Here is a 23,060-nt window from a genome sequence, read left to right on the forward strand (position 1 = left end):
GCATTGCTGCAACACTTTCGTTGCCCTGCGTGTCGCATCTGAGGTACATTGACTTAAAGTGTTGCATTTAAGAACTTAAGAGAAACTAAGCAACCGTTTACCAACTAAGCAACCGTATTGTGTATTTTTAATCGTTTAATGGTCTTGTGATAATCCTATATAAAGAATCCTTATTTTTAATATACCTATCTGTGTGGTGTCCATTTGTAGTGTTGTCACTGGGTTACTGTATGTGTTCACAAATGCTTAACCTATAACGCTCTGAGATAAGCCTTGTCTGCTCGCGCCAAGCTACCTAGAGGGTGAGCAGGGGTTATTTTAGGAGTGTAACCCCTTACTCTGACTAGAGGAAAGGTTCCCTGCTTGTCACAAGTACCTACCTGTGCCAACCAGAGAACCCGGATTCTAACAACCAAATAAGCCAATCATGGAATCCAACCAACATATACATTTTAAATAGGAAGCACTTGCACTGTGGCACTGGTTGGCAGTGGCACAGTGCTCTGAGCAGCTAACACCAGCAAAACACATGAGGCACAGCGGCAAAAAGTGGAAGGGAGACTCACGCCAAGGTGCCAGGTCTAACACGTGTCCCCTCCAGCTGAAAAGTGGGGAGAACTACCCTACCCCAGGGAGTTCCTCATCACTAAGGCGGAAAAATCTGGACAGACCGTCAACATTGGCGTGATCTGTACTCGGGCGATGTTCCACCGTGAAATCCATACCCTGCATGGAAAAGGACCACCTCAACAGCTTTGGATTCTCACCCCTCATATGCATCAACCATCTGAGGGGCCTGTGGTCTGTCTGAACCCGGAAGTGAGACCCAAACAGGTAGGGTCTTAGCTTCTTCAGCGCCCAGACCACAGCAAATGCCTCACGCTCAATAGCACTCCATCTCTGTTCCCGTGGAAGTAACCTCCTGCTAAGGAAGGCTACAGGTTGATCTAGGCCCTCCTCATTAATCTGTGAAAGAACAGCCCCCACACCATGCTCTGAAGCGTCTGTCTGAACGATAAACTCTTTGGAGAAGTTGGGAGCCAAGAGCACGGGCGCCGTGCACATAGCAGCTTTCAGGGCCTCAAAAGCTTTCTGACGGGTGTCAGTCCAAATCACTTTCCTGGGCTGCTTCCTAGAAGTCAGCGCTGTCAAGGGGGCAACAATGTTGCCATACCCCTTGACAAACCTCCTGTAGTACCCGGTGAGACCTAGGAAGGCTCTCACCTCTGTCTGGGTTTTGGGCAACTCCCAATTCAGGATGGTTTCTATCTTGGGTTGAAGGGGCGCCACCTGGCCGCTCCCAACCTGGTGCCCCAAGTACACCACGGAACCTTGCCCGATCTGGCACTTACTTGCCTTGATCGTGAGGCCTGCCCTCCGCAGCGCCATCATCACTTCCCAGAGGAGGCGCAGGTGTTCTTCCCAAGTGGAGCTGAACACTGCGATGTCATCTAGGTAGGCTGCACTGAACGAGTCCAGTCCCACCAACACCTGGTTGACCAACCTCTGGAAGGTGGCAGGGGCATTCTTCATCCCAAAGGGCATAACCCAGAACTGGTAGTGCCCATCTGGGGTGGAAAATGCTGACCTCTCTTTTGCCCCCTCGGTCAAGGCGATCTGCCAGTACCCAGATGTTAGATCAAACGTGCTGAGGTAGTTGGCAGCCCCTAGCCGATCTATGAGCTCATCAGCTCTGGGGATGGAGTGTGCGTCAGTCCTGGTGACTGAATTGAGTCCTCTGTAGTCCACACAGAACCGTAGTTCGGGTGTGGCTCCCAGCGCTGCAGCCTTTGGGATCAAGACCACTGGGCTGGCCCAAGGACTGCTGGAGGACTCAATTACCCCGAGTGCAAACATCTTGGAGAACTCCTCCTTGATGCAGGCCCTCACCCTGTCAGTCACCCTGTAGGCCTTGTGCCTCACAGGCGGACTATCCCCAGTTTCCACATCATGGACGCACCAATCAGTGACACCGGGAACCAGAGAAAACAGATCAGAAAATTGTCTCAGCAGCTGGCAACAATCATTCTGTTGCTCAGGGGTCAGGGCGGAGAGGATGACACCATCCACTGACCCATCTTGCTCCTGGGCTGACAGGAGGTCAGGAAGAGGCTCGGTCTCCTCTTCCATCCCAGCATCTGTTGCCAAGAGCATGCCCACTTGGGACCTCTCTAAGTGGGGCTTGAGGCGGTTGATATGAAGGACCCTTAAGGGGTTCCTTGGAGACCGCAAGTCCACCAAATAGGTAACTGAACTCTTGCGCTCCACAACCTCAAAGGGACCGGTCCACTTATCCTGGAGCGCACAAGGCTCCACGGGGGCCAAGACCCACACCTTTTGTCCAGGCTGAAGCTCTATCAGAGTGGCATTCTGGTCGTACCACCGCTTCATCTCCTCCTGGCTGGCTTCCAGATTTGCCTCAGCAAGTTGCCTGAATCGCCTAGTCTGATTTCTGAAGGCCAGCATGTAGCTATATACATTCTGGGGAGGTTTCCTGGGAGATTGCTCCCAGCCTTCCTTGACCAGACTTAGAGGTCCTCTCACTGGGTGGCCATACAGGAGCTCAAAGGGGCTGAACCCCAGAGACTTCTGTGGCACCTCATGGTACGCAAAGAGAAGGCATGGCAAGAGGACGTCCCACTTACGCCTCATGGGTTCTTCCAGACCCATTATCATGCCCTTGAGGGTACGGTTGAATCTCTCCACCAACCCGTGTCCTAGGGGATGGTAAGGTGTGGTGAACTTGTAGGTTACCCCACACTCTTGCCAAAGGGATTTCATATATTTGGATATGAAATTGGTACCCCGGTCAGTCACCACCTCTAGAGGGAATCCCACTCAGGAGAAAATTCCCATCAGTGCACATCCCACCACGGGGGCCGTCACTGTCCTCAGAGGGATGGCTTCCGGGTACCGGGTCGCATGGTCCACCAGGACCAGGATAAACCTGTTGCCCATGGCTGTCCTGGGGTCCAGTGGCCCCACAATGTCAATCCCCACTCGCTGGAATGGGGTACCGACCATAGGGAATGGCTGGAGTGGAGCCTTCTGCTTCCTTCCACTCTTTCCACTTGCCTGGCAAGTCTGACAGGTCCTGCAGTGAGTGTCTGAACTCCTGCACATTTGAGGCCAATAAAAGTGGGTGACAAGCCTTTCAAAGGTCTTGCCCTGCCCCAAATGTCCTGCCAATGGCACATCGTGAGCCAGTCCCAGTAGGAAGGCTCTGAAGTCCTGGGGTACCACCAGCGCACGGGCTGACCCAGGCTCAGCAACCTTAGGCTCTGTATATAGGAGGTCATTCTCCCAGTAAATGAAATGTGACCCAGACTGATCACCTGCAGCCTGGTCTGCAGCCTGCTGCCGCATACCCACGAGAGAAGGACATTCTTTCTGTGCCTTACAAAAGTCCTTCCTGGAGGGGCCTCCTTCCTGCTGCCAATTGGTCAGCTCAGGCAGGTCCCCCAGTTCAGCTATCTGTTCCCGGTAGGCTCCAGGGCATCCCCCTCAAGGTCTGCTTCCTCCTGGGCCGTGGGAACTGCAGGGGCCAGTTTCCCGTGGCCCCTGCCTCTTCTCTCTGAGGCCGGTCCCTGGGCCTCCCTCTCAGGCTCCAGGACCTCTTGAGTACCTCTACTTGCTGCCATGGACCGTGTGGTGACACACGCCCAATCCGGCATACCCAACATCTCCAGGTGAGCACTCCACTCCACCTTAGCCCAAGGTGAGGTCTCCAAGTCGTTCCCTAACAGACAGTCTACAGGCATGGCGGGCCTCACAGCTACCAGAAGAGTACCAGAGACCCCCCCCCACTCAAAGGGAACATGAGCCACCTTGCAGTGACTCTCTGTGTTGTAAGCGGCAACAACTGGATAGAATGCTCCTGGGACAACCTGCTCTTGAGACACCAGGTGACACTTGACAGCTGTCACACTGGCTACTGTATCTCTGAGAGCTTCCACCCTACGGCCATTGATGGTCACCCACTGCCTGTATTTCTTAGTGTTATCAGGCAGCTGGGTTTGGGGGACCATCCCAGAGTCTCCTAATGAGACAAGGGACATCTCTGCGGGACCCCACCCACCTTGGACAACCATCTCCTCCCCCTAGGCTACACTAGCCACCTGCTGGGGCGGAGCACCAGTGGGTGCTGGTTTACCATACAAAGGACACTTTAAATCAGAGGCAAAATGCCCCATGTTACCACACTTATAACATTTTATGGGCCCCTTTTGAACAGGTGGACCTGTCGGGCCCGGTCGGTTTCTGGGGTGGGGGAGGCTGAGAACCTTTCCCTTGGTTCCCTTGGGGATTACTTTGGGGCCTTCTTGGGAACTCCCTCTGTTTACCCTTGTCCCCCCCCACTCTTCTGCTGGGGACCCTGCCCACCTTTAGCGGAGTATCCCACTGGACCCTTGTGGACCCTGGTACTGACCCAGCGGTCCGCCTCCTCAGCAAGCTTCCTAGGGTTAATCAGCCTACTATCAATCAGGTGCTGGCGTAGCTCAGAAAAACAATTACTGGACAAGTGCTCCCATACCATTAAATCAAGAAGCCCTTGAAAATCATTAACCTTGCTACCCTTCACCCAACCATCCAGTGCTCTGCAAAAAAAAGTCACATACTCAACATACGTACTGTTTGGAATCTTGGTGCAACCCCTGAACCTTTGCCTATACAACTCAGGGGTCAACCCATACCTAGTCATCAAAGCTGCCTTCATATGGGGATAAGAATTATAATCATCTGAAGGCAAGTCTAGAAGTGTGTCCCGCCCCTCACTAAGGAACCGTCCCCACAACCCTGCTCCCCAATCCTTCTCAGGGACCCGGTGGGAAGACATGGCTACTTCATAGGCTTTGAACCACTGCCCTATGTCATCATTTTTTTAAAATTCTTTTACCACATCTTTGGGTATGTACACCCTAGATTCTACTTGCACTGATGGTGTGCTGCCACCAGAGGGAGCATTTTCTAAACTCTGGGCTTTCAGTTCCAACTCCCTCAAAACCTTTTCATGTTCATACTGTAGCTTTTTTTCTTCTAGGGCTAACTTTCTACTTTGCATTTCAAATTCTAACTGCCCACTTAACTTGAGCTTGGTCAGCTCCAATTCATGCATCCTACACTCTTTTCTATCTGCCAGCTCCTCTGGAGATAGACTTTTACTAGAAACTCTGCTACTGGCAGGGGAAGGGGTTCTCCTTCCTCTTGGACCCACTGGCCCATCCAGCTGCTCCTCTGCATTATCATTATCCGTGGCATTCCTTGCTTCTACCCAGGCCCGCAGCACCTTGTAGAACTCTGCCTTGTTTTTACATCCAGTAGTAGAAACCTTGAATTTCTTGCAGAAGAACTTTAGCTATCTTACTGGGTAGCTGTTCAGTTTCTCTTCTTCCCATTCAAATTCAGTATCAACAGAGAATATGGATGCTGCTTTCTCCACCATGGTTAAGCTTGGCAGTGCTCAAAAATAGAAAGTCCCAAAAAGAATCTACCAACAAGTATTGGTTGCGTTAAGGTCTGCACTCACTAAGTAGTTTTCACCAATCACTGTGCATGAGTCACAAATGCAAGTCCAGGATCCTCACCACTGATGTTGTTAGACTCCGGGTTCTCTGGTTGGCACAGGTAGGTACTTGTGACAAGCAGGGAACCTTCCCTCTAGTCAGGGTAAGAGGTTACACTCCTAAAACAACCCCTGCTCACCCTCTTGGTAGCTTGGCGCGAGCTTATCTCAGAGCGTTATAGAATAAGCATTTGTGAACACATACAGTAACCAAGTAACAACACTACAAATGGACACCACACAGGTTTTATATTAAAAATAAGGATTCTTTATATAGAGTTACCACAAGACCATTAAACGACAAAAATACACAATACTGTTACTTTAGATGGTAGAAGTTTGCTTAGTTCTCTTAAGTTCTTAAATGCGACACTTTAAGTCAATGTACCTTTTAGATGCGACACGCAGGACAACGAAAGTGTTGCAACGTTGTTGATGCGATGAAGTTTTTGGTGCAAAGAAATAAAGACGTGAAGATCTTCCAGATGCGTTACTTTTTACGCGATGCGACGACAGCGGCCTTGGCAGCGGCACTCTTCTCCGACGTTTGCGAGACGCTTCCGCTCGATGCGATGTTGCAGCGGCGACACCCCTTTACGCGATGCGACGACAGCAGCTCCGTCGGTGGCACGCTTCTCCGTGGATGCGAGACGCTTTTCTTGATGCGGTGCAATGCGACAGCTCCGATGGCTGCGATGGCGACACGCTTCTTTCATGATGCGAGACTCTTCTCTTGATGCGGTGCGATGCGTCAGCTACGGTGGCTGCGATGGCGACACGCTTCTTCGGCGTTGTGAGACACTTCTTGGATGATGTGAGACGCTTCCGCTCGATGCGATGCTGCAGCGGCGACTCCCTTTACGAGATGCAGCGACAGCAGTTCCGACGGCGGCACGCTTCTACTTCTTGAGTCGCGCTTCCAGCTCCTTGTGACACGCAGTCCCTCAGAAGGCCCAACACCAGCAGCAGGCACTTCCAAAGAACTCTGGGGAGCTGGGGGGTGAAGTCTGTTGTTCCTGAGACTTCAGCAGGAGGCAAGCTCTATTCCAAGCCTTTGGAGATCTTTTTGAGCACTATTTGAAATAAAGGCTTTGTAGTCTTTCTCCTCTCCTTCAGCAGCAAGGCAGCCACTGCAGGCCAATCCCCCAAGTCAGGGACAGTACTCCTCCTTACAGCTTTCCCAGTTCCTTCTCCTCAGGCAGAGGTTCTTCTTGTCAAGCAGGATCTAATTTCTTGGGAGCAGGGTCCCAATACTTATACCCCTAATTCCTTTGTTCCTCTGGGGTAGAGGGGCCTTTGCCCAGTCCAAACTAGTTCCTGAGCACTTTGTTGACATGACTCTGACTTTCTATTCAGGGTGCAGGGCCGAGATATCAGCCGCTCCACAGGAGGTGGAGCCAGCATTGTGGTGGCAGAGCACAGCCCTATTCAGAGTCCAGCTGCACTCCTCCCACCCATCTGGATGTCAATCTCTCTATTCACCACCAGGCTACCTAGCCCTGCCCCTCTGGGTTTCCCCAGCCCTGTCACTCACACAAACCAGACAGACAGATACACATCATAGCAGAGGCGGGATGAAATGGTTAGGCAAGCAAATACCAACTTTCTAAAAGTGGTATTTGCAAACACAGAATAATAAAATAAACTTTACTAAAAGATGTATTTTGTTATTCTGAGTTCAGGCATACTAAACTCGAATTTCTACCATGTTCCCTGGGTCTGTTAGGATCATAGGATGTAACAATTCTAACAGCCCATTCTGGCCTATGGGAACAGGTAGCCTTGCAATAGTAAAAAACGAAAATGGCTGTAATTCACTATTAGGACATGCCACACACAACAGGGCTTGTCCTACCATATGCTTACAATGCACCCTGCCCTTGGGCCTACCATAGGAGTGACTAATATGAAGTTAAGGGAAGGTTTAGGGACTGGGAAGTGGGCGCACTTGCCCAGTCAGCATGACAGTACCCGACTGCACGCAGGTTCTGCAATGGCAGACCTTTCGACACATTTTCCTAGCCCGCTTCTGTGGGTGGCACAACCAGTGCTGCAAGCCCACCAGCAGCATTTGTATTTACAAGCCCTGGGCACTCCTGGTGCACTTTACTGGGGTCTGACAGTAAACCAAATAAGCCAATCATGGAATCCAACCAACATATACATTTTAAATAGGAAGCACTTGCACTGTGGCACTGGTTGGCAGTGGCACAGTGCTCTGAGCAGCTAACACCAGCAAAACACATGAGGCACAGCGACAAAAAGTGGAAGGGAGACTCACGCCAAGGTGCCAGGTCTAACACTTTCCTTGGCAGAAACAGCAACTGCAGGCCAACCCCACACAGCACAAAGCAAAGGGGCAGTACTTCTCCTTGGTCTCTCCACCTCTTCTCCTTACAAAGGCTCCTCTTGTAATCCAGGAATGATCTAAAGTTCTGGGGTCTGGGTCCCAATATTTAAACAGCCAAATCCTTTGTTCTCTGGTGGCAGGGAATCCCTGTGCTCAGTCAAAACCAGTTCTGTCCTCTCTGGTGTAGCTTCCTGGCAGGAGGTGGAGACAACATTGTAGAAGGCAGACCAGGCCCATTCAGGTGAATGGAAATCTCCCCCCACTTCAAAAGCAGCTCACCTCTATTCAGCCCAGCCTTGACTCATCCAGACTCTCTGGAGCCACCGCACATCCCCAGCCCCTGTCACTTTAAAGCCAGACAGTCAATACACATCCTAGCAGAGGCACACTGGATGGCTAAGCAAGAAAATACCTACTTTCTAAGAGTGATATTTTCAAACACAGAATGTAAAAATCACCCTTACTAAAAGATGCATTTTAACATTCTGAGTTCAGGCATACTAAACTTTATTTCCCTACCTTGTTCCCAGAAGTAGTTATGCTTATAAGATGTTAGAAGCAAACTCCCCATTCTATCCTATGGGACCCGATAGTCTTCTAATAGTGAAAAACTAAATTGGCAGTATATCACTATCAGGACATGTCACACATACCAGGGCATGTCCTACCTTTCACATACACTGCACCCTGCCCACAGGGGTACGTTGGGTCTACCTTAGGGGTGACTAATATGTAAGAAAAGTCAAGGTTTAGGGCCTGGCAAGTGGGTGCACATGCCAGGTTGACGTGGCAGTTTAAAATTGCACGCAGATACTGCACTGGCAGGCCTGAGATACCTTTTCAGATCTACTTATGTGGGTGACACAATCAGTGCTGCAGGCCCCTAGTGGCATTTGACTTACAGGCCCTGGCACACATAGTGCACATTGCTAGGGACTCACCAGTAAATCAAATATGCCAATCAGGGAGAACCAATCATAATAACAGTTTCCATAGGTAGCACTTGCACTTGCACACTGATCAGCAGTGGCAAAGTGCCCAAAGCATCTAAGCCAGCAAAAACGAAATCCAGCACAGCATCAAAAATATAGGAGGTAGAGGCAAAATGCCAGGGGAAACCACGCCAAGGATGCCAGGTCTAACACTATGGGAATAGTTGACTTTCTTTAAAGATATGAGCCACTTCCCTAATTTTCTTAATTTTTTGTGGCATTTGGTCACTTTTTACAGTTTTTGGAAAACGTAATTTGACTGTTAGGTTCTTTTTCATCATATGTACACTATGACCACTAGCATAACTTTGGAGTAGACTTTGGCCATCCTACCTGTGTTGCGCCAAAGTTTGCCTATAAGGTAAACTGTAGTCCAACAGTATAGATTTCTCATAACAGATGGTGTGGTATCTCTTCACAGCTCATTCTGAGATTTTGGACTTTTCCCTCTTTTCCTCAGCGGTAGATTATCTATAGAATTTTTTGCAACCAAATAATCTTTCTAGTGAGTATGAAATAGTCAAAACACCTGTGCTAGAATGAAAGGCTTCTTCTTTATTATAGTCCAAAATGGCAATCAGCAGTAGAAGGAAATACTTTTTTCAATCATGCAAGGGTGTACTGAGAGCAAGTAGTTTAAATTATGCTCATTGCATGGCTTCTTCTCAGATAATGCCACTGTCACTAAATGTAGAGTCAAATGAGGAAATTATTAATATTCATTTACATACAGAAGAATAGTTGCTCATCTCTGCACTACTGTGTCTTGCAACTCATTTTTTTATCTAGGGAAGTCTGTCTCATTATCGACTCAAGCTCCGGTATAATTAATACTTCAACATCTTTCATGCTCAATAGTATGCTCCTGAAGCAGAGACTCCACAAGGCTTGTTAAAGTCCCTAGTTACTACTGACAAACAATGATCATTACACACTTCTCTATCTGAATATGATTTATACTCTGTGTTTTTAGCCAAGAAAAGAATGAACATAAAGGGGACAGGTATGATTTATTTCTGCAAACCGATGAGATGGTATTACAGTGAGAAAGTAGGCTATTAGTTGGGGTGGATGGTAGTCGTCTACAAGTAATAATGTTGCTATTCTTGTTAGATCGAGTAAAGGTATTACTCTTTTGAACCTGAGCTCATCCACTGGTAGCTATGGCACAGAGAATACAGGCTGAAATGTCAAAAATGTGTAAAGCATTTAGAAGTACCAAAACAGTTAAAAAGTACAAAAAAATGCAATACAAATCCCAATCCAATTTATAAAGATAGAGAATATTTTAATGAACAAAATGCCACCAAAATAACAAAATCCAATAAGGAGAAATGAAGATATGGATTTTTTACATTGTAAAATAAATAGTACCAAAAAGTGTTAAGTGCCACCAGCCATCATCTGGTTCAAATGGAGTCCAGGTCAGATACAGAAATCAGGTATGTCCCAATCAGAAGTTTTACCTTCTGATTTAGTCTCAGGAATAGAAGTCCAAAATCCTCAGCGGGGCAAGGCAGCAGGCTGTGGCTGAGAATGGCTCCACAAGGCCAGATAACCGTCGGTTGAAGTCCCAGTAAAGCTGTGGACTTTTGGTGGGAAAGCCCTGAGTGGTAGAAATTCAAAATTAGAATCCAAGGAAGGTCACTTGCTGGCCCGATACTTTTGGTGCCTTCAGTCAGCGAAGATCTCTACCTTCAGGCTCAGTCCCTGTTTTGGAGCTCGGATTCCTCAAGTAGAGCAAAGATGAAAGCTGTAGTTGAACTGGGCTCCATGCGGCGGAATATCCTTTCTGTGACATCCAGCTGCAATGGATTTGCTGTTGCTGAAAAGGTCCAAGGCTGAGCAACATGAATTTTGGCCCAGATGCAATGCACATTCGCTGGCTTGACTTGGCAGGTTTATCTTTGGAGCCAAAAAGGTTTTTAAGTCCCAGGTTTTTCAGGATGTTAGGAGGACTACGGGTTGAAACAGCCAAGGGCTCCAGGACCTCAGGAATAGTCCTTGGTGGTCCACACACACTACAGCATGAGGCATCCAGCAGAGTCCAGGACAGGTCTGGTTGGAACTGATTGGCTGGTTTCTTCTAGGAAAGTGGGCTTCTTGCAGCATTTGTATTCCTGGAGCTTAATCGGCAATTGACTCTTTGAGTCCACTTCTTTGTCCTAGGTACAAGTGGGAGCAGGTGGAGCCCCTGGGGTTCTCCTCACAGGTGTCAACAGCAGGACCAGTCCTTCTTCTGTCTTCTACAGGTCCAGCATTTTTCTGAGGAGGGTTCCCAGGGTGCCACATTTATGCCTGGCACTGGCCTGTGAAATGGGGTGATTCCTGGCCCCTCCTTAACCAATAGGGAAAACGTTCTCAAGGGTAATCCTACCCACCTTTACAGCAGTTCCTGTCTGCTCTTTTGCAACCAATCCCACAGTGCCCCTCTCTACCTAACTCTAACATGGCAGAACCTTTCTTCCCCTGGGCGTAGCACCTGTGCCCAACCTAGGGGATGTGGGAACGGAAACAAGTGGACCCTCCCCTGTAGTCACTCAAAACTGGTTCTGGGGGCAGATGCCCATCCTGTCAGAAGGCCAGGACACCTCCCCACACCTAAGACCTTTTTCTCACTTCAGGGAGCAATTTGCATCTCATCAAGGAGCTATTCAGCTCCTAGTGACAGGTGGAAGCTCTTGTAAATAGGCTTCTAGAGGCTTTAGGCAGGCAAAAGATGACTTTTAAAAAATATGTTTTGTTAAATATTTATTACAAACCTGACTTTATCAATGAATTCAACTTGTATTAAATATTTTTAAAAGTCCAAGATTGAACATTTTAGCTCGTTACGAATTACGAATAACCTAATTGTGGAAGTTACCGTCTCACATAGTCTATTTCCACGCAAGGAGCTTCTGCTGGAGCTTCACTTTGGCAGGAGCCACAAGGAGGTCACTGCAAAGAGCAGGTCTCCATTGGAGCTTCACCCTGGTGGGAGATGCTGGTGGCAACTGCTGATGCAAAGAGCAGGTTGCAGTCAGAGCTTTGCATTCTTGATAGACATGAGAAGTTATTCACCATCACGAAGAACCTAAAACTTCTGAATTTTCACCTTGAGTTCAGTTCTTTCAGATTGCAGGGTAGAGTGGTGCAATATGACTCTAACCAAGGGTCCAGGATCAGGGGAGGCACCTCTTGGAGGTCAAGACTCACTCCAGCAGGTCCAGTTGATCCTGGTCAGCTGGGCAGGTTCTTGGAAGGCATCTGAAAGCGTGCTGTGTTCCTGTATCTCAAAAAGGAGGTCATCCAACTTACTCTTGGGGTCACTTCTGGTTTCCTAGATTCAGGGTAAGTAGATCCAGTCCTCTTTCTTTAGACAGCAGGGCAGTCTTCTTCTGAATCTTCAACAGGTTCAGAAGTGTTCAGATGAGAAGTTCTGATGGTGCTGCTTTTATATCCAGTGGCAACTTGTGGGTGGGGGTCCCTCTCTTTGTCTACCCCTAAACTGTCCCTGGTAATTTTTTACCCTTCCCCTAGGTCTGCCTCCAAACTATCTAGGGTAACAAAGGGCAGGCTGGCTCAGGTTTTAGATGCATTTGCTAATGACACTGCAGGAAGCTTCAGATGTCAGTATGGGGTCGGTACATCCTTCAAACTACCCTTTGAAGCTCAGGAAGGTCTGAGTACAACCCCCCCAGGCCATCCTGCTCAGGAAAGGAACACCACTCCCCACACCCAAGTCCCTTATGTCGCTTATCTGGAAGGAAAATACATCACACCACATGGGAACAATTATCAATCATGTGACCATGGACACTGGTAGAAAGGCACATGAGGTTTAGGCAGAAAAATGCCAGTTTTCTAAAAGTGGCATTTTCAGAAAAACAACTTTAAATCCGTCTTTACCATTTAACAGGACGCTAAATACAATTAAAATGTGTGGAAGAAGTATTTCTTTAACGGCTTCCAAACCGACGTTATCACGTATTAAGTGTAATAAGGTTGCCCAGTGTTGGTATGTAGGCAAGGCAGTCTTGCTACAGTAAAAAACATCCTATGTACACATGTCCTACTTTTTAAATACCATCCACCCTGCCATAGGAGCCCTTAGGGTGGGCTTATAAGTATTAAAAAAGGATGGTTTAGGCCTGGTAAAAAGTCTATTTTGCCAGGTCGCAAAATAAAAACGAAATAGAACTTTCCTAAACATCAAACTGAGATGGGAGATGGCCTAATGTTAGCCAAATAGCTAACACTGTAAATTGACAGTGAAGATACAGTATTAATTTCATCAACATCGTGATCGCTGGCTAAAACTTTAAAGTGCTCACTTCCCTCTCTATAAAAAAATAAATCGGTAGATGCATGATGGGAAGTAAATACCTAGCGCAATAAAGTGGCGGTGCAAATAGAGTGCTTGTATGGCCAGTTTAGCTGATTGCTTGGCTTACTCGTTAAAGTGACAGTGTCGATAAAGTACTAGCTTTCTTATAAAACCAAACAAAAGAAGGATAGGACACCAAATGTATGCACAGTGCTGATAAAGCGCGGAATATCTCAGTTCTCCTGCGCTGTTTGTTCCACTAAGAAGGCCCCCTCATGCTGTATGTTATGCACCCGGGCATGGCACCAGTAGTCCCTTGTGCTGACTGTCATGCCCAGACCAGGGGCACTAGGACCCTGGGACACAAGGGCAGAGGCCAAAGGACACCAGACACCAGTTCCGGTGAGGGGAGGGGGCAAGGGGAACAAAGGGCATTTCAGGGCAGGACCTCGGGGCGAGAGGTCAGGGGCCCACTGGTGAGACGACGAGAAAAAGAATAAAGAATACCTTCAAACTCTGGCGTGTCTCGTGTGGTCTATGGGGACGGGAACACGACAACTGGCGACAAGGGTGGGATAATCGAGTGCCCAGCAGAAGATCGAAGTGCAGCGGTCCCCCGTGTCTAAAGACATCGTAATCGAGACCAGGAGCCCACCCTGGCTCGTGTGTGCAGCCCCTGAAGAAGACACGGCGCGGGAGCCCACCCCGACCGTAATCGAGTGCAAGAAGACTGCCCTGCATCACCCGGTAAGGAGAGTGGAAAGCCGAGTGAACGCGCGCTGTTTCAAGCGCGAGATATCGCGAGAAGAAGGCAGGGTCAGGCAAGAAAGGAGGACATTCATTAAGCATTTAGAAGCAGCGGGCGGCCATTTTGAAGTCAGGCAGCGCCCCGATTGGTGGAAAAGCATTGCGTGATCACCGGCGGCCATTTTGAGGTCAGGCAAACAGACCAATAGGAAGAGAGAACAGCACGGCGGCCATTTTGAAGTCACGCAATGATAAAGAGGTGCCAAATAGAACAGCAAAAGGAGGAAACAAGCATTGGCAACGGAAAACAAGCATTGGCAACGGCAAACAAGCACCAATGTGACTAAAGAAGCACTGACACAGGCAAATAAACAAGCACCATAAGTAAGAAACAAGCATTGGCAAGGACAAACACAGAAACACCAGAAATAGAAAAGAAGCACTGACAAAGACAAATAAAAGACCAGAAGCAATCAAACAAGCATTGGCAAGGACAAATAAAGAAACACCAGTAGTAGAAAACAAGCTTTGGCAAAGGCAAATAAGAGGCAGCAACAAAAGAAAAGGATGGCAGAAAGACAAAATGCGCAATATCAGAGTCCACTACCATTTAACCCATCAGAGCCACAAGCAGGAATACGGTGGGAGAAATGGATCAGGCGTTTTGAAAGATACATGGAAGCGACCGATGTGACAGCAGCGAAGCAACTAGGCCTGTTCCTAAACCTAGTAGGGGATGAGGTTGAAGACCTACTAGTGACACTGCCAAAAGAGTAGACTACCACCTACGACAAACTAAAGGCGTGCCTGACAAACAAATTTGACCCGCAGAGAAATGTTGATTTTGAGCGATACACTTTCACAATCGCTTTCCAACAACAAGATGAAACGCTGGATGACTTCGCAACGAGACTGCGAAAGCTAGTAACGCACTGTGAGTTCGACAAATTCGATAACGAACAAGCCATCAGACTGCGCATCATAGAGGGCTGCCGTGACACGGAATTTCGCGCAAGAATTCTAAAAGAACCAACGTCTTTAGAAAACATCCTATCTCTAGCAAGAGCAGAAGCAAGAGCGACAGCACAAGCAAAGGAAATGGAACGAGGAAAGGAACGGTCAGTGGACCAAGTGCACCGAATGACAAACAACAACAGCACAAGCAGATGGAAAAAGGACAGAAATGGCCAGACAGTGAAGAAACGACCGGAAGGAACGTGCTACAGGTGCGGACTTGAATTTCCACATCGAGGGCCGTGTCCGGCGTTTGGTCAGACTTGTCGGAAATGCAATGGGAGAAATCACTATGCCAGTGTGTGTCAAGGAATGCAATTCAGGAATGACAGAGGAAGAACAGAAAGACCACGTGTACCAGTCAGCAGGCATGTTCGACACGTCGCCACAGGAACAAGGAGCTCCTCAACAGGATCAGACGAAGAAGAAGAAAAAGAAGAGGGATCGACGGGACGACTATACCTCATGTCGGATGTCACTACAGAACAAAATGAGGAGGATGAAAGCAGAGAAAGCATATGTCTGGTAGACAAAAGCAAGATCAAAAAGACAGAACCGGTGACATTAGGGGTAGGGTCACACAAAGCAAAGTTCGTTTTAGACAGTGGCGCGACATGCAACATCATGTGTGCGTCGGAATACGAAAAAATGAAAATAAAGCCAAGCTTGAGGCCGTCCCTAATTGAAGTTTTCACCTGGGGGTCCCGAACACCAGTAACAAACATGGGGAAATTCACAGAAGAACTGACATACAAAGACAAAAAGATGAAGGAAGAAATCCATGTATTAAAGGGCGACATCCCAGCGCCATGCCTATTGAGCAACATCACGGCTCAGATGATGGGTCTTCTTGAAATGACTTACAATATGTCAGACAAAGGAAGCATCCTGAATGAATACCCCAATCTACTGCAAGGCCTAGGGAAGCTAAAGGGGCGGCAAATAACACTACACATTGATGAGACAGTAAGGCCGATAGCGCAACATCATCGGAGGGTACCAATACACCTGCAGCCACAGGTAGAAGAGGAATTGGATGCATTACTAAAGCAAGACATCATAGAACGAGCAGAAGGACCAACACCATGGGTGTCTCCGATTGTGGCCGTACCAAAGAAAGATACGTCAAAAATAAGAATCTGTGTCGCCATGAGGATACCAAACAAAGCAATTGAACGCGAGAGACATCCCGGACCACACCTTGACGACATGATCAGCTGTCTAACAGGCATGAGGCGATTCTCTAAACTAGACCTGTACAAAGGATACCACCAGATAGAAAAAGAGAGCCTGGCGGTAGTATGGGCATGCGAACACTACCACATGTTCATCTACGGAAAACCATTCACAATAATTACAGATCACCAAGCGCTGATAACAATATATGGAAATCCAAATGCAAAAATACCGCCCGGAATAGAGAGGTGGGAGATACGGCTAATGGACTACAATTTCAAAATAATACACAAACCAGGGAAAGAACACAATCCTGCAGATTATGTGTCAAGGCACCCCCTGCCACAAGCTTCTCAAGCGACAACGATGGCGGAGGAATACTTAAACTTTGCACTCAAACTGAACACACCAGCAACGATATCAATGGAAGAACTGGAACAGGAGACAAGGAAAGACCCCACCATGCAAGCAATGATGAAAGTGACGAAACAGCAAAGGTGGAGGCACATCAACAACAACAACAACTGGGAAGAAGGAGTGAGAAAAGAAGAGCTGCTCGCATTCAAAAAGATCAGCGAAGAACTCTCCGAAAGCGAAAATGGAATAATGATGAGAGGCACCAGAATTGTAATTCCGCAAACTCTGAGGAGAAGGACAGTAGAACTAGCACATGAGTCACATCGAGGAATTGTAGCTACAAAAAAAATGTTACGAGAAAAAGTGTGGTTCCCGGGACTGGACAACATGGTGGAAGACACCGTGATGCACTACCACATCTGCCAAGTAACAGGTCCCCCTTCAAAGCCGGAGCCACTGCAAATGTCCAAACTACCAAAGGCAGTGTGGACAGAACTGGCAGCTGACTTCTATGGACCACTGGAGACAGGACATTACCTGTTGGTAATAATAGACGAATTCTCCAGATTCCCAATAGTGAGGCAGGTAGCTTCGACGTCAGCAAACGCAACACTGCCAGTCCTGGACGACTCTTCGCAGCATGGGGCTCACCACAGACATTGAAGACAGACAACGGGCCCCCATTTTCAGGCGAAGAATTCAAAAGGTTCATGGAATACCTCGGGATCAATCATCGACAAATAACTCCCCTATGGCCACAAGCAAATGGGATGGCAGAACGGTTCATGGGAACCATCAAAAAGGCAATACAAAGAGCAAAGTTGATGCAGATCTCAATAGGACAAGCTCTGTGCCAGGTCCTAAGGGTTTATCGAAACACACCGCACAGCTCCACTGGAAGGTGCCCCGCGGAGCTGGTGTTGGGGCGATCAAGCAGGACGAGGCTGCCACAAGTGAAAGAAAAGGAAAGCATAGAGCGACATGACATATTAACGAGAGACACCCAAGCGAAAGAAAAGATGAAGGCATATGCTGATCGGAGAAGACACGCGGCAAGCACAAAGATCGAAGAAGGTGACACCGTGGTAGTACGGCAGAGACAAGTGCGAAAGTCAGACAGTGTTTTCCAAGGGACCCACTGACAGTGACCGGAGTCAAAGGGCCAATGATAACGGCTTCAACCGGGCCATACCACATCACTCGCAACAGCTCGCACTTCAGAGAACTGAAATCGAAAGAAGAGGAGCAAGAAAACAAAAAGACTAATTGAAGAAATGTGAAGAGACAGAGGTCCGTGGAGACACTATCTCTCTCTCTCTCTCTCTCTCTCTCTCTCTCTCTCTCTCTCTAAATCTCTAAATACCCAAAAAAAAAATTGTTGTTTGCAACAAGGGGGGAGATGTCATGCCCAGACCAGGGGCACTAGGACCCTGGGACACAAGGGCAGAGGCCAAAGGACACCGGACACCAGTTCCGGTGAGGGGAGGGGGCAAGGGAACAAAGGGCATTCCAGGGCAGGACCTCGGGGTGAGAGGTCAGGGGCCCACTGGTGAGACGACGAGAAAAAGAATAAAGAATACCTGCAAACTCTGGCGTGTCTTGTGTGGTCTATGGGGACCGGAACACGATACTGACGGTCCTCATCTTACTAAAGCACTCCTCAAATGTGGGATGTACTGGTGAATTCCACTGGCGCGTAATGATGGGACGTGACACCAACGCTGAAATTTAAATAAATTGTGTGCATCGTTTCCCAAACTGTGGCGGAATAGTGAGGCCTAAAAAACATAATACAAGCAGAGGGTTCAACCTTATGTCCCATCTTTAATGAGATATACTCAAACATCTGTGCCTAAAATTCAGAAACTGCTTTATGTGACATAAACATGTGTTCTCAATCTCCTGCTTCTTCGCATCTAGGCCGATTTTTCTAATGGTAGTTTGAAACATTTTGTTAAACCTCTCAGAGGTGTAATATAGCATCCAGGCACTAAAAACATCATTTTGTGAAATGTTGCCCCTTTTGACAGCAAAAACCCATATTCAAAATTTGTTAGCCAATTATCTCTGTCAATCTCTATGTCTGTGCGCTCCCTCCATTTCATCTGAGCAGTAGCGGTAACTTGAGAGCTATCTGGCTGAAGTTTTGTGTGCCAGTATCTCATAGAATCATTCACTTTTTCAAACTTAAAATAGTTTCCTGACCTGCCCTATGTACGGTAAACTAAAGGTTAAGAGAGACCAGTGATAACAGAGACCATCCGTGTACATCTGTGCACATAGATTGTCCTATAGGCGGGTGAATTTTAAGTTCCTTGGCACTCACTCAATTTTCAACACCATACTTTAGATGACCCCCAAGTAATGCGGTGCCCTAAATGGGAGATACCCACCCAACATCCTCAATCAAATCCAAAGGATTTTTGTAAACATTACACAGCCTTTAAGCCCATGCAAAATTGTAAACTTAAAAGGAGTAATCAGTCTTCAATCATCGATTTCAATCTTGATAGTTACGAATGCTTTATTATCTTGAATCTTTTCAATGTATCCGTTTTCCAACATGTTTCCTCGTATTCAAGGCTTCATCAGGGCTGATATATCTTGAGAGATATTCGTGTGTTCTGTCGTCCGGATCTAACTCCGTCTCCAGTAAGTTCAATCAAGTTTCAAAGTGGTTCCAAATGAACCCACACAGTGATATTGCAGTAAATATTCTCGTATGTCCTGGGACGCAGGTAACTGATGCGCACACAAAACGGACGATATAGGTACTGAGACTTATATGGTACCCAGACTTGGACAGGAGGAAAAATATGAGAATATTCACTGCAGTAGGACCCTTGTCGCTATTGAAGAAACTGCTGATGAGAGCTCAATCTTTAGACCTGCCACAAAAGGTAGAAGTAGGGGGAACTGGTTCTTCTCATATAGAGACCCTGGATGAAGTAAACCATTTTAATGCAACATTAGATACTCTGAAAAGTATTGTTACCATCCACACCAGCATTTGTTTGGTGACATGGGTTACTGAAGGCTGCTGAAAGTGTGAGACTGATCAGACGCCAGCTTTCAAGATAGTGGAGGATGCCCTAAATTAACCCTACCAGGAAATGATCTATTCTCTTTATATGGGGGCAGAACTATAAGTATGTGATGTTAATAAATGTGAAAATAATTGCCCATATATGTATTTTGATTCCACATATCGGACCAGCAGTGTCATCTTAAGGATTGTTGGGGCCCTGGGCTAGTCATATTATGGGGCCTCCTGCTTTGAATAACTTTGAATTTTATTGCTTATTTTGGGTTAACTGAAGCTAATTTAAGGTCCTACAATATTAAACTATATTAAGCTTTCAGAAACTGAATCACACAAAAAAGGCTCATATATGTCTTGCAGAAGCCTCAAAAATACTTATGACTACACTAGAGAGAGGGAGAGATTGACATACAGAAATATAATGAGGTGATATTGAGAGAGATCACCAAACCGGGGGGGCCTATGAAGCTGGGGGCCCTGGTAAATTGCCCACGCCTTTAAATGTCTCTGCTGGGCAGGAATTTTTAGAGGTTTTTTGTCTTCTGCATCCTACAACCTCTTGCAGCCCTGTTCTGCATTGCGTTGTGAATTGGTTAGGGGGCAGCTTTTGAAATGGCTATTTTGATGGGCTGTGATATACATTCACCCTTTGGGTCAATTGGAGTCCTAGCAGCCCTTAGAAGCAAGGCCACTACGTTTCCTGGCATCAACCTTATTTATTGTGGGAACTGGGATCTTGGATTTGTGGACTATTCACTTCTCACCCCTCAATCCAAATGCAACACAGAAAATGTTTAATTTTTAAACACAAATGCATTGTATTCATTTTTATTTTCTATATTTATGAACCACAACCTTTCCATTATTTGGTCATTGCTCTTTACAGATACATAGATAAAAGGAAAATTTGACAAAAAGCATAAAAACACTGTTAAATTGGAAGAACTTAAATGAATTGATTTTTATTTATTATTACATTCTTTTAAAAATGCTCATCACTGTCCTTGGATGGGCATTGATCTGGAGGGACAGGTGGCACCAACATCTTGCCAGCCTGCCGCTCCTCTGTCTTTTTTTTTTTTTTTTTTTTTTTTTGTCCTCATATTACGTGCTTAGCTCCAATCTATCAAAACCAAAGGACTGCCACAGAGCAAAGGAAAGAGTGGTCGAGTGCAGTGCTGTCTCAGCTTATAGCTGGTAGGAGAAAGTTCATTCGGGAGGGAAGAAGACCGGTTCCCCACAGCAACAATCGCAACAGCCAAACATGATTTTGCTTAGGGAAGTGCCTCCGGAGATAGTGCCCAAGTTATCGAGACCCCTATAGCTCCAAGACTGTTGGTCATGGCAGCGAGGATAAGCAATGTACGTGTTAATCATAGGACCTGGGAAAAAAAAAAAAAAAAAAAAAAAACCCAGGTTTATCGCTGCTATCCCAGCATTGCCCAAAAAGCTCTCCTATTGGGGTTTCCTGCTCTGGCGAGATCGAGTTTGGAAATTTGAAGAAGTGAAACTCGCCATTCATGCTCTGTAGGTGGTTGAGCATCTTTCCAATGCTTACATATCTCCCTACGCGCCGCTAAAATGGAGTAGAATGTTAGATTGGTTGCAGCATTGCGGATTTTACTCTTGAGACCAAATATAACAAGAGCTAGGTCTATGGAGATATGTTCACCCAGAAATTGTGAAAGCTTATTACTAATGGCTTCCCAAAAGGCGGATAAATTTGGACAATCATAAAACATATGAGTGTCTGATGCTGCGATTAACCCGCATCTTGGGCATAAGACTGGGCCTGTTAAAGAAAACTTAGTCAACCTCTGAGGGGAATAGTATGCCCTATGTATAGTGAATAAGTGGTTTCTACGAAGCCATGCCGGTTTAACTAGGTCCCAAAGCATTGAGCAAGAGGCTATCCAAAGTTCTTCAACATCTACGCCTGGCATTAGTTCAGCCCATAGTGACGTCGGTAGATGAAAGTTGGCATCTATTTCATCGATTATTTTGTTATACCAACATGAGATTTCTTTTTTTGCGGCGGGGCTATCCATGAGGCAAGTTACCAAGTCGCTATTGCCACCTATAGGCAGCTTACTAATCCGTACTAGCTGCTCTTTGTATGACTGTGACCAGCTGGAGATCTGAATATATTTAAATCTCGAGAAACTTGTGCCTACTTTGTTTGTTAAATAGTCCCATGGAAGTAATGTCCCATCCATAAACAGGTCATCCCACCTATTTATACCTGCCTCTATTAGCGGGTTAGTCAGGGCATCTGTTGTCCATGCGGGAGGGACGGGTAGATCCCATATGGGAGCCCTCCCAGAATAGTATCCAACATTTATCGCATGCCTCACCTTATACCAAGTAGATGCAATCCCTTGTAAAACTTTCAATTTTATTTTCTTGAAGAATTTGGGGTCACCAAATTTAAACAAAAATGCAGATTGGTCTACTCCTTCACATTCAAGTAATGTAGAAAAAAGAAGGCCCAGCCCTGTTAAAGTAGGGGTTTTAAGTAGCATACGTGTGTGCGTGAGCTGAAAAGCCCATGCATAGATTTGGAGATCTGGGCCAGCCAACCCTCCCTTCTCCCTTCGTCGCCTGATTTTTTTCCACGAAATTCTTGGGCTCTTACTATTCCAGATAAAGCTGGTTATCGCGCTCTGTAGCTTTACAATCAATTTTGAGTCAAAAAAAAGTGGAATAGAGTTAAACAAAAAAGAGACTTTAGGTAAGATACTCATCTTCACTAAGTTGACCTTTCCCAAAACAGTGAGAGGAAGATGTGACCAGTCTCTCATATGTTTCCGGCACTCTGCAGCTATTTTGTTGAAGTTAAGTGAAGCAATCAAATTAATGTCTTTAACTATATTGATCCCCAGATATCGAAGTTGGGTTTTAGATGTGCCATTGTTGCCAATTGAGTTACTATTCCAGGACATTGACTCTGTCTTTTGGGCATTAATCTCATACCCAGAAACTTTACCGAATTTTAGAGCCTGGTCAATTATCTCTGGGTATGCTTCATCATAATTCGTTGTAAAAATCATAATATCATCTGCATAAAGTGCCACCTTTTTATCCCAACCACCAAAAATAAAAGGTTTAATCAGTATACTGTCTCTTAAGATTTGGGCAAAGGGTTCTATATAGACATCGAAAAGAAGGGGTGACAGGGGACAGCCCTGCCTAGTTCCCCTCGTGACCCTGAAGGACTCAGTCAAACCCCCGTTTATCAAAAGTGAGGCAGATGGGCACCTATATAACAAATTCAACGTTCTCAAAAATCTGTCCCCCACATTGAACTTCCTCAAGGCCTCCGACAGGTACAACCAGTTCACCCTGTCGAAGGCCTTTGTTGCATCCAACGTGAGGACATCCAGAGGGATAGCCTCCTTTATGGCGATGTCTATAGAGCCTAGTAATTCATACGTGAACTCACAAAGCTGTCTCCCCTTAATAAACCCTTTTTGGTTATGTGCTATAATGTCTGGCGCCACCCGACCCAA

Source organism: Triturus cristatus, chromosome 10 (genome assembly GCF_964204655.1).
Source record: "Triturus cristatus chromosome 10, aTriCri1.1, whole genome shotgun sequence".
Lineage (NCBI taxonomy): Eukaryota > Metazoa > Chordata > Amphibia > Caudata > Salamandridae > Triturus > Triturus cristatus.